The sequence below is a fragment of the Bacillus rossius genome, chromosome 2, assembly GCF_032445375.1.
Source record: "Bacillus rossius redtenbacheri isolate Brsri chromosome 2, Brsri_v3, whole genome shotgun sequence".
Classification (NCBI taxonomy): domain Eukaryota; kingdom Metazoa; phylum Arthropoda; class Insecta; order Phasmatodea; family Bacillidae; genus Bacillus; species Bacillus rossius.
In genome coordinates this window covers 8,229,072-8,242,782 of record NC_086331.1, presented here as the reverse complement: position 1 = coordinate 8,242,782, position 13,711 = coordinate 8,229,072, and the positions used below count along the sequence as shown (strand labels likewise).

The 13,711-nt window shown below is 47.8% G+C and overlaps 1 protein-coding gene across 1 annotated transcript in view; it reads right to left on the bottom strand.

Annotated features, from left to right (window-relative positions):
- Positions 1 to 13,711, bottom strand: part of LOC134529073 (Krueppel-like factor 4) — a 155,029-nt gene that overhangs the window by 115,581 nt on the left and 25,737 nt on the right. The window lies entirely within an intron of this gene.

Here is a 13,711-nt window from a genome sequence, read left to right as displayed (position 1 = left end):
TTAACCCAGCGCTCTTAGCATACGCCTTACCGCCCTGGGGCCCCCACGGGCGTGGATGCGGATACGCCGCATACGCAACCAGGAAGAGCGTTAGAGCTTTTGGCTATGCAAAGGGACTGAGGCTACCCATCTCAGTTTATGCACCACCTCCGGCCCCCTACTCCACTCAGCTAACCAGCAAGTTGGATGCTCCCTTGCCCTCTGGAGTATCACTTCTGGCGCCTACCCCGGTCTCCCGCCTCACACTGGGACTCCTCAATCACCCAGCGAACCCGCGGTCCGGTGGAGGCCTACCCAACCTCTGCCAGCTGTCCAGGCTGGTTACCGGAGCTGTCCTCGTCGCTCACAACGTCGGTACTTCAATGGGCTAGGGAACCCTGATACCTGCCCCTAAAGCACTCGGGGCACCACTCCCAAGTACGAGTCCTACCTCACCAAGAATCCTGGGCCATAAGAAAACCTCAGCGGGGAACCATTCAAACATGATGGATTATTCCCGTACTACGACCAACTTTTGGTCTCGTCGGCAGACTGTTCGCCGGTAGTTTGACCAGACCACCGCGCTTCAGAGTGCAGCCACGAGGTGTCCTCGTCGCCTCGGAAAACCTTCCGACCCGCCGTACCTCGGCCCGGCGGGTTTACAGCCGATTAAGGCCCGGATGTGACCACACTCGTCAGGCGACGACCGCCGTCAACCCCAGCTGGAAAATGGCAACTACAGTGCCCAGGCAGGAGGCACCTGGGGGTTTCCTCAGTACCTCCACCGACTACAAGGCTAAAGGGGAAACCTCGCCGTGCAGTTTACAGCCCGTTTTTAGGCCCGGTCGCCCGACACCGCAACCACCATACCCAGTCGAACTCCTTTACCATGGGGCCTGATCCATTCACTATGGGGCCCTTTGGGACCGATGCACCGAGGCTCGGCCGTCGAACCCCCCGGAAAGGTTTCTATCGCATCTGCTGTTGCCCCCAGATTCAGCCCTTTCACCATTTCCGGTCTCATACATGCAATTGAGGATGCACTGTGGCAGAGTTAGACCCGGCAGCGCCCTCTTTAGTTAGAGAGGTGCTATGACCAGAGGTTGAGGAAACCCTCCCAACATAGTCACCACGATCCTCCCCCAACAGCGGTGCCAACGTGGAGGCAGAGGGTTGCCACTTGGTGTGGAGAGGCTATATAATCGCGTCACACACCCTTTCCGTGGACTTGATGGTTCATGTCTCGGATACTAGAACCGGCAACAGTTCCGACACCTCAAACGACAATCGCCTTCCTATCAGCCGTGGATACCTTAGAGCAGGCAGAGGAGACCTCGGGGTTGCCTGAGTCTCCTCACCGACTACAAGGCTAAAGGGGAAACCTCGCCGTGCAGTTTACAGCCCGTTTTTAGGCCCGGGTGCCTGCTCTCCAGCCCGCAGCCAGAAAGGCCAAGTCCACTCCCAGCCGAAGTAGCGGCGGCAGCACGCGAGCCCGCCTCACGACGAGCGACGGAGGCATGTTTTCGGAGGCCCGAAGGCCAACGCACCCTCCTTCCGCCCCTCCCAAATGTGCGCCCTTTAAGGGTAGATTGGGAGTCTGCTTTCATATCTGTATAGTCCAGGGCCCCTTCCTACTGAAACTACCAGATCCAGAAAACATGTCCCCTCCACCACTATGGAACCCATAGTGGCTTCTTAGGAACCTGTAGACTGAAATCCCCACATGGGGCTATATGCAGGTAAGGGTTCAAGTCAGGCGCATTCACAGTCCAGAAAATCCAACACCATAATATATATATATATATATAAGTCCATTATATGTCCTTTATATGCCATTATATATTGATATATGTCCATTACATGTTATTTATATATTGATTATATTCCTTATATTGATTATATCCATTATATATACCCATATACATATTACTGGACATGCTTCAGCACCTGCTACCCATCAGTCATCCAGGTATTGCCATAGATTGAGGACCATCCACTGAGGCCAGGTCCCCATTAGGGCCCTGACTAACCAGTGGGTAGTCAATGATCATGTGCGTGCCTTATCCAGGAGTACATAATCCAAGTATCTCAGTAGTAGTTGAATACTACTCCGCTGACAGTTGCAAGGGAGAATGCTCACGGAGCCAGTGGCCCAACTTCATCTGCCACTTGAAGTCTCACTATGACTCTCCGAGCAAATTCACGGAAGAGAACCCAACTCTCTTTCCGTGCCACCACATTTGCAAGGTCGTAGTCACACCCAATCAGACCCAGGTGGAACTTCAGCTGTTCACGAAGATCCTCAACTTTTTCGCAATCATGCAGCACATGCCTGACATCATCCACTGTGTGGCAAAGCCCACATAGCGGATTCTCTGCTAGACCAAATTGGTGTAGTTTGGCCTTGAAGTTTCCATGCCCAGTTAGAAGTTGAACCGTGGCCCGCGTCAGTTCTATATGTTTGCACTGAAGTCGATCTTGTACATTCGGGAAGATCTCATAGGTATGCCTACCTTTTTCACTTGCTTCCCACTTGCGCTGCCACTGCCCCATGGTCACTTCTCTGAGCCTTATGTGGTCCTCCGGCCTGAGGGTGCCCGCAGCTTTCAGGGCAGCAAGCTGCCCTTTTTCAGCCACGAGCAGATCCAGTGGGATCACCCCAGCGAGAACCTGCAGAGCGTCATTGGATACGGTACGGTAGGCCCCGGTAACCGCAAGAAGGGCAGCACGCTGCGCCGACTGCAGTTTCCTCCTCATATGTACCAGTCCTGAACGATGCCACCATGCAACTGCACTGTAAGTCATGATTGGGATGAACACCCCTCTATACAGACATGCCAGCGTAGGCGACGATAGGCCCCGGTTGGTCGGGGACAATCCTCGGAGGCGATGAAACATCACCACAGCCTTTTGGGAAACGTACTCTAAATGCTTAGCAAATAAGAGCCGATCATCCAGTAAGACTCCCAGATACTTATGAGTGGTGGTAAATTTCAGGCGCTCACCCCCCAGGCTCACTTGTGGGTAGTGAGCCCAGGCTCCGCTAAACTTGCCCTTTAACATCATACATCAGGACTTTCCCGATGAGAACCGAAGTTTCACCGAGTCAGCCCAGGATGAAATCTGCACCAAGATCTCATTACACCGCCACTCAAGAGCAGCTCTGGAACAACCTGAGACGAGAATAAGTCCATCATTAGCATACCCAAAGATCTCGCAACCCTCAGGCAGCCGGATCCGGAGGAATCCATCGAACAGTATGTTCCACAACAAGGGACCAAGCACGGAGCCCTGGGGGGAGCCCTTTGACAAAGTCTTTTCTACTTCCGCATTCCGCAATTCCACCACAGCTATGCGGTTGCGAAAGTATTCACACAACAAGGAGTAGAGGTTCTGAGGACACTCCAGCTCTCTCAGCCGGCTGAGGATCCCCGGCCACCACGCTGTGTCAAAGGCACTGGCGATGTCCAGGAATATCCCCATCAGGTATTTTTCCGTACATCGCCCCACACTGCTGAGGAGGTCATGCAGAGCGGTTTCCGTTCCAACACCCGATCGAAAGCCGTACTGACGGATGTGCAATCCCCCCACTTGCTCAAGGTGGTGGGTAAGCCGCCTGTTAACTAACTTTTCGAGAACTTTCCCCAGGACTGGCAGTAGTGTGAGAGGCCGGTATGATTTTGCATTAGCCGGGTCCTTCCCATCACCTTTGTATAGGGCTCTAAAGATGCCCTTTTTCCAGGTCTTCGGAAATTTTCCCTCAGCGAGGGATTTATTGTATAACTGCAATAGTTTTTCTGAAATCCTGGGGTAGACTCTCTTAAGTATTTCTGCCGTTATTTTATCGTGACCAGGGGCTTTTTTGTTTTTCATACTATTGACTGCATCCGTAAGCTCTTCCCTGTTAAAGGGAGGCGTGTCCTCCGCATGGTATGGTTCTAAGATGTTCATTCTGGTGTGCGTATGCGAGTTGCTCTCTCCGACAAGGGAGTTGTCAGGGAGAAGCATTCCCATCATCTCGACAGAACTCTCCACTTTATCCGTGCTGAACTGGTTACCTATGTTCAATCCATGCATCGCACTGGCCACTCGCCGTCTCTGAGCAGCTATTCTGTATACTATTCCCCAGGGGTCCCTGTTACCTTCAGTTTCCACAAAACTTCTCCATGACTCCAGTCTGACTTCCCTAACTCGGTGGTTATATTCATGGCGGAGCTGACGATACCGCCGCGAACCTTCCTCACGATCTGCTCCTTGCAGAGAGGACAGCCGACACCTAGCTGCCCTCAATCGTTTACGTGCACCTTCAAGTTCGCTTGACCACCAGGGATTACCAACGCGGTTATTTTTGCGTTTCCTCAGCACAGCTTCTGAAGTCTCCTGTATTATCTTTGTAATTGCTTGTGCTCTCACATCGACTGAGTCAGATTCCAGCCTCTCCTGATACACCTGCACCTTCTGCAGGAGTACTTCATCAAATTGTTTCCAATTTGTGTCCTTATGAATGTAACAGGTCCTAGGGACAGTATCAGTAGCGATATTAGTAGGAAAAAGGTATACATAGAATTGAATCATTCTATGATCACTTGAGGTATGGTCTGTTACCTCCCAATTTGTAATCACTCCCCAGGCATGTTCCGTGCATGCTGTAACATCAATAAATGTCTCGCTTCCTTGGGCCGAGACATATGTGGCCATCCTCCCAGGCTGGTTTACGATATGCATACCATGTGCCAAGAGAAACCTGTCTACCTCCTCTCCATTCCGATCTACTACAGGTGAGTGCCACAACTCTGATTTAGCATTGGCATCTGCACATAGTATTACTCGCTTATTTCCGATACTTCTAAGTATCCTATCCCAGTGGTCCAGGTGAACTTGGACATCGTCTGAAAACTTGAAGTAGGAGGAGACCAGGTATATCTCTTCTCGTGCAGACCCAGTCAACTGCACCACTATATGATATTTACCCGAGAGGTGGCCACATACCAGCATATCTAAGGATTCATTCCAGACTATTATCGCTGCCTGGGGGTGTTCTCCTATAAATACCTTTCTTCCTGTCAGGCCTGGCAGATTTCCGCCTACAGAGTACGGCTCCTGCACCAACGCAATGTCAATCTTATTTTCACGGCATACAGCTTCAAGCTCAGCCGAGACAACCGAAGAACCCCGCATATTAAGTTGTGCACACCTAACCATAATCTATGCGAGAAGCCTCTAAGGCGGTCATCTTGACCAGAGTTGGGCATGTGCGGGCAGTAACCTCATGATCAAGATCAGTGAGGTTCTCTCGCTTACAGTTGGCACAGCAAACCCTCGTGGCCTCGCACTGCTTATTAGAGTGCCCTTCCTTTCCACATCGACCACATGTTTGCGCCTGCTTGCAACTACCGGAAAGATGTCCATATCTCTGACATTTATAACACCTCAGTGGGCTCAGAAAATCTGCAACCCTACAAGAGGTGTAACCCAGATAGATCCTTCCCATAGAGATCATAGTACGTCTAGTTCCTGGATTGCATTGTACAACCAGATGGACCTCCTCTTTTTTCCTGTCTCCAATCATCCTCCTGATTTTGAAGTTCCGCTTAAATTCCTCACAGGTGCCATCAGCTGCGCTACAATTCTTACTATAGATTGTTTCAGCCACAGCTTCATTAGCCAGGTTTCTTGGCACATCATAAATTATGACCGAAGGAAGAAGCTTCCTTGGTTCATGTACTCGCACTTCAGAGGAATCCTTGAGCACAGTTCTTATGTGCTTCAGTGTGGCATCATCTCCGGCTTCTACCAGCACTCCACCTTTGGCGACCGGCCTAATCGCCTTTATCTTGACATCTTTTTTGGTTTTATCCAAACCACCAACCAAGGCTGCTTTGGTTGTTTTGCTTGGTGCAAGTGTGTCCACCGGATAGACTACCAACACTTTCTTGACAGGTTGGATGGGAACAGGTCCAGCAGAGGTCTTAACAACTCGGGACGATCCTGGTTGTGATACATTCATCCCCCGGGCTGCAGCTGCATATGAGTGCTGCTGCACAACTGGAGCCTCAACACATGCCTCACTCCTGCCTTCAAGACGGCCTGCCAGGAAGATGTTTGTATGGACCATGCGATGTATGATCATCTGGAGTACTTCAACCCTGCGACGGAGGCAGCCGAAGTAGCGGCGCTCAGCACGCGAGCCCGCCTCGCGACGAGCGACGGAGACAGCCGAAGTAGCGGCGGCAGCACGCGAGCCCGCCTCACGACGAGCGACGGAGGCAGCCGAATTAGCGGCGCTCAGCACGCGAGCCCGCCTCGCGACGAGCGACGGAGACAGCCGAATTAGCGGCGCTCAGCACGCGAGCCCGCCTCGCGACGAGCGACGGAGACAGCCGAAGTAGCGGCGGCAGCACGCGAGCCCGCCTCGCGACGAGCGACGGAGACAGCCGAAGTAGCGGCGCTCAGCACGCGAGGGAAAGCCTTCTTTATACAGACGAGAGAGCCAAACGCCCGATCGTGCATCTTCGGTTTTTTTTGTTCATTGTAAATAAATATGGTGGTGTTGATGAAAGGAAAGACCATAAACAAGGCAACGGTATTTATTTGTAATTGTTTTTAGAGGAGTGCCTGTGAATGTTTATTTTGGACTACTCATGATAACTAATGGTCAATTAGGTTAGGTTAGATACATTATAAATACTTTAAAACATTTTGGACGGTTGATTTGGTTAGGATAGCTACATTAAATATACTGTGAAATCATGTAAACGGTTTATTTATAATGTAGCTAACCTATGATGTATGTTAATGAATAATTTTAAGAATGACATCTTATAAATTAAACCCGCACATTTGGAGAATAAATGCCCGAGAATTTTTTTTCCCCAAATAAATACACTTGTTGTGGTACGGGTAAAAAAGCGAGTATGAACTTCGGGAACTTCGGGTGTGGCTCTCTCGTCTGTGAAAAGAAGGCTTCCCGCACGCGAGCCCGCCTCGCGACGAGAGACGGAGACAGATATATTTCGACCTTGCGGCCAGCATATTCTCTACGTTCCCCTCCCAATATGCGCCCTTGAAGGGTAGTGTGGGAGTAACTTCCAGTTCAGTTTAAAATCATTCCAGAGCTTTTATAGTACAGAACTGTTAGGGATCACTCCCTATTATTGATTGGGATGGTATTAGAGCTTTTGGAGACGACCATGGCAGGGGTCCCAAACCAGCATAGATGCCCCCTCAAACACCTCTACCATACTCAGCTGACCAGACAGTTGGCTGTGTCCTGTGCCCTCAGACTTTCTCAGCACTGCTGGCGCCTTCCCCAATCTCCCACATCACACTGGGACCACTAAAAACACCCAGTGAACCCGTGGTCCGGTGGAGGCCTAGCTGTCCAGGCTAATACCGGAGCTGTGTCGTCGCTCACCACGTCGACTCCGCACCAGGCTAGGGAACCCTTGGAGCCTGCTACAAGCGATCGGAGCACCACTACCAAGTACGAGTCCTACCCAATCAGAATCCAGGGCCTTGGAGATAACCTCAGCGGGACACCATTCAATCTTTCATGGATTCTTCCCGTACTACTGCCAACTTGGCATTGATTCGGCAGACTGTTCGCCAGTTGCTAACCGACTGCCACTCTTCCGAGTTACTCCACAGGATCTGCTCGTCTCCTCGGATTACCCTCCGACCTGCCGTACCTCGGCCCGACAGATTTACAGCCGATTAAGGCCCGGAAGTGCCTGAACTCATCCGGCGGCGATCGCAGGAAGCCCTGACTAGAATGACACCACAGAGCGGTGCGTATACAGGAGAGCCTCGGGGATCCCTCGGTACCTCCCCCGACCTCTGAACTAGGGGAACATATCACACCTAGTCGAGCGGTTTACAGCTCTTTTTTAAGCCCGGGTGCACGCAACACCACAGCGCCATACTCAGTCCTTACATTACCATAGGCCTGATCCATTCACTATGGGGTCCTTTGGAGCCGAAACGCCGGGGTTCGGCAGTCGAACCCCCCAGAAAGGTTTCAGTCGCATCTGCTGTTGCCTGCAGATTCAGCTAATCCACCATTTCTGGTCCCATACATGCAATTGAGGATGCACTGCAGCAGGGTTACGCCCGGCATTGTCCTCTTCAGTTAAGGCGATGCTATGACCAGAGGTTGAGGCTACCCATCCCAACATGGTCACCACGATTCGCCCCCAGCAGCGGTGCCCATGTGGAGGCAGAGGATTGCCACTTGGTGCGGAGAGGCTATATATTCGCATCCTTGCACCCTTTCCGCGAACCTGTTGGATCATGTCTAGGATACTAGAACCGGCAACAGCTCTGACACCTCAGACGACAATCACCTTTCCCGCAGGGTCAGGTCCACTCCCGCTGAGCGACGGAGACAGCCGAAGTAGCGGCGGCAGCACGCGAATAGACTCAGCCGTGAGTCAAGACCTCGTTCCTAGTCAGGCCAGGACCCTACTCAATTTAAAGGGAGGAGGTTAGTGGCCCACGGTTTTGGGAACCTCGTTTTTAAACAACACCTAGCAAAACGGAACTCAGTCAATGCTATTCTAGCCATAAATTAACAAAAACACTTGTCAAAATCCAAATAACCTTTAAGCTGATTATGATAAATCAAGACCCGAGCAAAATTGGCCCACTGCCTGTAAACAAATGAAACTCAGCAATCTCCTCCCCCCACCCCTTCGAAGGGCTGGAAATCCCACGCAATCATAGTAACTTATCACCGCCTAAGCATCTCGAGATTAAAAATTAACCTTACACAGTCACTTTGCATCAGGGCCATTTTAACTCACACACCTCTACGGAGCTGCTAGCCATGTTTCCTAAACCCCTTAAAAATCGGAAAAGTAAAATTAGGATTATCCCTGGAGGTTGTGGGCTGCAGTCCGCAACCTGGTGCTCCTAGCGGACCCTGGGATCGATGCCAAGTTCGAGCATTCGGCCCCCGGGGCCACCATGGCGATAGGGACGTCGCTGTCAGCCGGGCAGAAGTGACTGCCTGGGATTGCTTCATGAAGCAACTGATCTGAGCCACGTGAGCAGACCCCCGCAGGGCGAGCACGGTTCTTTTAAGGGCAGCCTTCTTTTCACAGACGAGAGAGCCAAAACCCGAAGTTCCCCGAAGTTCATGTTTTTTTTCCGTATCTTTAATGTAGCTTTCCTAACCAAATCAACCATCCACAATGTTTTAAAGTATTTATAATGTAGGTAACCTAACCTAATTGACCATAAGTATCCTTTTATCAACACCGCCCTATTTATTTACAATGAACCAAAAAAAACCGAAGATGCACGATCGGGCGTTTTGCTCTCTCGTATGTGAACAAAAGGCTGCCATTCTTTTAAGGCCCGTCACAATTGCAATGTCCTAACCTGTGTCCGATGGACACCGATCACTGAATGGTCCAAGTGACTCTCTGACGTCATGCGTGGTGTGGGCGATGGTCCGAATCTCCCTGGTCCGAATACATTGGTCAACTTGACCTTTTTCCCACCTTCATCTGTGTTCTTTGGTAGCATAGAATAATGAACACTTATGCTATCTGTTTCTGGCTCTTGCTTCAAAAGGTAAACAGAAAATAACGAATATTTATTAAATTTTACTTTTGCTTTACAAAATATTAATGTTATTGACCTCCCACAAATTTCACTTAGCTGTGTAAATATTTACAAAGCATGAAAATAGTAAACAAAAACAATAGAAAAACAAATGTTTTGGCGCTCTATATATACTGCGCTCTGGTGACCACTTTATAAATCAGTAGATTCGGACATCGGACATCGCAATTGTAGACTTGGCTGTTTTCCGTGTGACAATGTGACGTCATTCACATTATGATAAGGATACGGTCCGCCCACAGACTCCGAATGATGTAGACGGGCCTTCATATGACCCGTCTAAAGCATTTCTGAGCGTAGTTTGGAGGAAAAAACATTAAATTTGACGAGAATATATTATTTAACACTTTTTAACACAGTTAAATGAAAGAAAGACACGTGGTCGGCTGTATGACGGCGTTACGTGAACGTCGTATGTACGTCGTTTGACGCCGTAACGAAAGACGACTTTCAATCCATGCTCGCTGTTAGTGGCGAAGAGTCAAACTGATGCCACGTCGTCCTTATGACCGGAGAGAGAGAGAGAGAAAGAGAACCATTCGAGTGACGGAGACAGACACCGTGTAATTCCTAGGGACCGGAAAAATTCGCGAATTCTTTTCATTATACGTTAAGTTTCAAATATTTATACCTTGGTACTGATTCTACTATTGGCTCGCTGTTAATCTGGTGGACTACGGGCCAATGGGAGACCTTCAATAAACGAGTAAACGAATCACAAGATACCCATTTGAGACGTCTCAGAAGTCAGCAGCCAATGAACAAGTGATACTTGCCGAGTGAGCACAGGATTGTGGAGTCCATCCTGGAGGGCAATGAAACAGCGAATTTTTCCGGTGCCTACTAATTCCGAAAGCGAATACTCCTACGCAATTCATGCATATCCTTGCATCCTGCATGTCTGTGCCCAGGGTTTTCCCTCTGCCTATGCGGGTTATACCTGGGCCCATCTTAGCATAGTTTGAATTTATATTTAAGATTGAGTAGTTAGTTAGTCATGGCTAGAGACCCGGAAAATTCGCGGGTTCAATGACCTCCAGGATAGACTACAATATCCTCTACACACTCGGGCAAATGCCAACTGTTCATTGGCTGCTGAATTGTGAGTCGTCTCGGCTGGGTGGTCTGTGATTCGACACTTCTATGAGTGAGGGTCTCTAATTGGCCCACAGTCCTCCATATTAACAGTGAACCAATGACAGAAGCAGCACTAAGGTATAATTATTTGAATTTTAACATAACACGAAATAACCCCCGAATTTTACGGGTCTCTAGTCATGGCATCGATAACTGAATGGCTGACCAATCCCCGCACAAAGCACAGGCTGCATGCGACCCTCTCCCTGCATGGCTAATCCCAGCACGACTAGGCGTATAGGCTTCGGCCTGAGACTCACCTAGGTCCCTTCATGACCCGGATCCCTCCTACAAATACATATGGCCATGTATATTTCGCGAAAAGCTTCCCAGACCAGCTGAAAGTTAAAACACTGTAGCATCGTCTGTGTTTCATGACTGGGTGAGTTTCTTTCAGGTACATGTCGATTGTTACAACACCAATCACAGTAATTCAGCGCGGAAGTAAACGCGTCCTGAGTGGCTCGGTCAAATAAGGCGACGACTTCTCTCGCAGACGGCCGCCAATCACAAGGAAGAAATCGCTGGTGCGGGTACACCTTGTTGCAGTCTAGTAGACGTTAGGGTTTAATCGCGAAAAATTCCTGCCCCTATGCATGCCCCTAGCCACGGGGCACTTGCTGGTTGACGCAGCTCGCGGCGAAGTGTGTCACTGTGTCAGGCTGTGTCAGGCTGTGTCGAAGAGCGAGGTCTGGCCTGCTGCCGACACGGATCGCTCACGGCCGGTGTCAGACATGTCGGGAAATGGCCTGCGGCTGGGTTGGCAGCACGTCAGTTTAAAGAAACCCGCCCGACGTCCAATAATGAGCTGTCAGTCAGTAGCCACGCCGTCGGAGATGTTGGAAAGATACCCCGAGACCGTTAGCTGGTCCACCCGCCGAAACTACGCCATTCCGTGCGTCCGTGAGTCCCGTCGCTAAAAACAGAGCCCAGACATTTTTAATTTTTAAATCAGCTGTCAACATCGCGTGTACAACTTTTTAATGACCACAAACCACAATCCACTGTTTGAACAGTTCCTGGTACTTTTACGGAAAAGTTCTGATAAAAATTTCTCAAGAGACCTACGATAAGCTACAAAAAATAATCTGTGTAATTTATAAAAATTTTCGTAATTTTTTTTTAAATTATTTAATTGGGTTTTGGGTTTTAGTAATCATAATTTAGACGAATAATGATGTTTTTTTGAGAATAAAACTAATTCACAGTTTATAACCAAATAAGTAGTGTGGTTGGTTGTCTTGCTTCAACGATGACGATTTAAGGAAATCAGAGGGCTTTGTTCCAGTCACACACGTGAGTAGATTAAAAAAAATATATATATGGACAGTATTATTCACAACCAAAGTTGAATTATATTTCTTATCAACTGCTTCACAGATTGCTTCTAAGCGTGACTCGCTCCTTGGCATGAAACAAAACCAATTCATAATTATTAGCAGGGCCCGTCTAGGGGGGGGGGGGGCAAAAGGGGCATTGCCCCGGGCCTCACATTCTAGGGGGCCTCAAATTTTATTAAAAATATATATTATTATTTAAAGTGAATTCCATTTTATACCTGGCGTAATAATTTGTCTTTAAATTTAGATACCTATTTATTTTGTTTTGTAAAGCATGATTCCACAATAAAAGCACACCGTGCTGTAACTTGTATGGTTTTATTTATAACTACTGAGTAAGTCACCGACTTCGACGCCGGTCGCCGATAACTACTGTGGTGCGGACAAAGCGAGCGGATTCATTACATACCACAACAGCGATTGTGGCGCTACGGGTGCTATTGTTCGATTCGAGAGGTCGGTTAATGTATTGTGTGATTCGTTTTAGTTCCAACAGATGTCATGTAATTAAATACGCGTAAAACTTCTTTATGTAAGATTGACGAACAACAATCAATATCCCTGTTTTAATCTATTTGTGCAACTAAATATATTTTTAGTGAGATTTTAAAGCTATTAATTTTGTTTTTGCAGTAATGATTTCATTTCTTTTAATGATTTTGTTGGTTCATGAATCATACGAACTTGTTTATGATGTTCATGTTGGTAGTTGTGTTCAACAATAGAGAAGTCCATCAGGCGGGAATAATGTAAACAGACCTTGAAACTACACCAGAGTTTTAGTTTGATAATAATTGCTAATTGGTTGTGTTTTATAATAATGTCACAAAATGAGTGTACGTAAATTTGATAGTGGTGCTTCCAAACGTAAAGCAAAAAGAAGAGAACAAGAAGAAATAAACAAACTTCCAAAACTTACAGCTTTCTTCACAAAGAACCATGAACCTCCTCAAACACTAGAACCATGTGATTGTGATGGTAAGTTGCCTTTGACTTTACCACTTTCAAGCTCTGATAAAATTAAATAAAACACAGAAGTAACTAAAATAGATAATTGTAATCCCATTAACACAACTCCAGAAATCCCCATAACTTCTAGAAACTGTGCTAGGACTGAAAGAAGTGTAGAGTTTGATAGTGGTGTTAATAGAAGAAATCCAGCAAGATCCTGCGGCATGGCCTGGCAATATCACTGACGAAATGATTAGTTATTGTGTTGATAAGGGGCCGGACTTTTTTTAGTAATAATGATGGAGACTACACAGCTTCTGCTAGGCAATATCCAAATTGTACTCGTAAACTAACAACATCTGCATTTGTGAGAGTTCTTGAAAATGGAGAGCGACAGGAGAAAAAATGTTTATTGTACTTTAAATGTACGGGAAATGTGTTTTGCTTTGCTTGCAAACTTTTCAGTAATTGTACACTATCTAAATTTATAAATGGTTTTTCTAATTGGAAGAAAACAGAAGAAAAATTGAGGGAGCATGAAAACAGTATTGAACACAAAGCATGTTCCTTAAAATGGGTTTCAAGAAAAAATAAGAAAATGTCAATTTCATCACATTTAGATGCACAAGTGACTACTGAGACAAATTACTGGAAGAATGTTCTTGTTAGAGTAGTGG